Source organism: Hipposideros armiger, unplaced genomic scaffold, assembly GCF_001890085.2.
Source record: "Hipposideros armiger isolate ML-2016 unplaced genomic scaffold, ASM189008v1 scaffold_1147, whole genome shotgun sequence".
NCBI classification, from domain to species: domain Eukaryota; kingdom Metazoa; phylum Chordata; class Mammalia; order Chiroptera; family Hipposideridae; genus Hipposideros; species Hipposideros armiger.
The window spans coordinates 487,551-490,748 of record NW_017732497.1 but is presented as its reverse complement, the minus strand read 5'-3'; positions in this window follow the sequence as shown (position 1 = coordinate 490,748).

Genomic DNA, 3,198 nt, shown 5'->3' with positions numbered 1-3,198 from the left:
CGTGTGTAGCCAGCAGCCAGCGTGAGCGGCCAGCAGCCACAGTGAGCGGCCGTCCAGAAGCCGGCGACTGATCTGCCTCGCCTGGGAAGAGTACAATGATGGTGCCAACTTGGGCCAGTGAAGCAACGTCCTCCACAACTAGACTGAAGACCAAAACGACAGCAACTTGTCTGTTTCCCTTCCCTAAATTCCCCAATAAAAATCTTAAAAAATAAATAAATAAATAAATAAATAAATAAATAAAATAGTGCTTGGCGGCCTCTGGGAAGCTGAGCCAACTCACCCCACTCCACTGCGTGTGAAATTGAACTTTTGAACTGGGTTAAAACAAATGACTACTTCTAGATACAGGTCCTGGAACAGGCTTTGCATCATTAAACTTTCTCAAATATGTTTTTCACCTAGCAATAGACATTAGCAATTATGTAGCATAGTGTAAGTCCACTTGCAGGCACCAGTCCCAGTTCTTTCAAAACAACTTATATAAGCTTTTTGAAAGCTCCCCTTTTTCTGTCTTTTTAAACTCTGTCTCTTTCCCCCTCAGAACACAGTTCAGAGCCAAATCTGTGTCTGAATTGCTCTTTGTAAGACCCCCCAAATAAAGCTTTTGTTTGCCTTGAAGTTCTTGGTCAAAACTGATCGACATTTTCAGCATAGCCTTCTCACACTTTGTAATTGTAAATGTTTTTCTCTTATTTCTTTGTTAAACAGCTACAAACCAACCTTAAAGGACCAATTGTTGCTTTAATCTGCCCCAATTCCCTTTTTAAGTGACACATAAATTATTTAATATTTAAATGAGGTTTAAATTAATGTGGGCCAGGAGCTGTGATTTGGTTGACCCCACTGAAACTAACTGTTCTTTTTCCTGATCAGCTTGGCTCACTATTAGCATTTATTGCTGTGTAACAAATGGCCACAAACTTAGTTGCATAAAATGACATATTTATCATCCCATAATTTTTGTGAGTCAGGATTTGGCACAGTTTAGCTGTGTCCTGTACTCTAGAGTCTCAAGGTTGTAATCAATTTGTTTGCCAGGTGGCATTCTCATCTGGAGACTTCACTGGGGAAGATTGCACCTCCAAGCTCCCTCAAGTTGCAGAATTCATGTCTTCATGGTTGGTTACAGGACTGAGGTCGCTGTTTTCTTGCTGGTTATACTCGTAAGAGCTGCTCTACCTCTAGATGTGGGCTCCTGTCTCTAGATGTGGGAAACACAGCGTTAAACCTGTTGCCTGTTAAATCTGTCACTTCTGTTTCAAAGGGCCCAGGATGTATCTAAGTTTGTATGTTTTGTCTTTGTATATCATACATAGACAGTGCTTGCTTACTTCTTTTTCTCAGCTGCTTCACCTCTGAACCCCTAGAAATTTTGCTCACACCCCCCACCTCCACCCCTTCCCCCTGCTCTCCCTTGCAGGAACCACGGCCCTTTGCACTTCTATATAAATTTTAGAATCAGACCATCAATTTTTATTTATTTTTCTACCTATGTTCTCCAGTGAAATTGTCCTATACTTTTCCTTTCTTAGATGTTCTTATCTGTTTTTAGGATCAAGGCTATTTCCTATCATAGAATGAAGTAAGGAGAACTCTATTTTTTCTGTGCTTGGAAAGAATTTGTGTAAGATTGTGCTAATATGTTATTTCAGGTTTGGTTAAAATGACCTGTAACCCTATCTGAACCTGATGTTTATTTTGTGGGAAGATGTAAAACCTCTAATCCAACTTGCTTTATGGTTATAGGACTATTCAGGATTTCTATCTCTTCTTGAGTTCATTTTAATAAATGATAATTTTTCTAGAGATTTGTCCATTTTGTCTAACTTTAAATTTATTTCATGAAGTTGTTTATAGCTTTTTCTTATTATGTTTTAATCTCTGCTGGACATGTAATTGTTATGTCTTCCTTTTTCATTCCTAATATTTGTGTCTTCTCTATTTTTTTTAACTTTTAAAAAAATTTTTTTATTGAGGAGCAGCCACAGTCATTGGTTACACATTGCTTTCATGCTACAATGGCATAGTTGACTCTTTTTTAAGGAGGGTGCAGCTCACAGTGACCCATGCAGGGATTGAATCGGCAACCTTGGTGTTATCAGCACCATGCTCTAACCAACTGAGCTAACCGGTCACCCCCATCTTCTCTCTTTTTTTTTTTTTTAAAGATTTTATTGGGACGGTTTGATGCCCATCCTGAGTTGAGCAGCTGCTGAGCTGCCAACAGGTGGTAGGATGGCTTAGCTTTAAAAAAAAAAAATCCCATAAAGATTTTATTGGGGAATTGGGGGAGTGGAACAGCATTGGAGAATTGGGGAAGGGGAACAGCCAAGTTGCTGTCCTTTTTGTTCTTCAATCTAGTTGTAGAGGATGTCGTTTCACTGGCCCATGTTGGTATTATCATTGTGCTCTTCCTGGGTGAGGCAGTCACTTGCTGGCCATTGGATGGCCACTCATTGCGGCTCACGGTAACTCACAAAAGCTCATGCCAGCTGCCAGCCAGCCCCACTGCAGCCTACACCGTCGCCAGCGACTCACAGCAGCCCAGCTCCAGGTTGAGCTGTTCACTGTCTTAGCTGTAGAGAGCGCAGTGTCACTGGTCCCATGTGGGATCTGAACCGGGGCCCTGTTGCTCAGAGCTGGCATCCCAAGCCAACTCTTAACTAATGAGCTACTTGGCCGGCCCCCGTCTTCTCTTTTCTTGATAAAATTTTGGTCTAGTTATATTTTATTAATTTTTAATTTTTATTACCTCTGTTATACTTACTTTGAATTCATTCTGTTGTTCTTTTCCTACTTCTTAAGTTGAATACTTAGCTCATTTTCAGCCTTTCTCCTTTTCTAACAGCATTTAGGGCTATAGATTTCCTCTGCTTTCATTGCATTCCACAAGTTAGATATGTAGTAGAAAAAACTATATGTAAAACCATAAGAATATAGTTTTAACTATTAATTTTCAATTATGATTTTTTTAAAGATTTTTATTGGGGTATTGGGGGGATGGGAACAGTGCTGGGGAATTGGGGGAAGGGGAACAGACAAGTTGCTGTCCTTTTTTTCTTCAGTCTAGTTGTGGAGGATGTTGCTTCACTGGCCCAAGTTGCACCATCATTGCGCTCTTCCCGGGCGAGGCAGATCAATCGCCGGCTTCTGGACAGCCGCTCACTGCGGCTGCTGGCTACACACGGTAGCCCA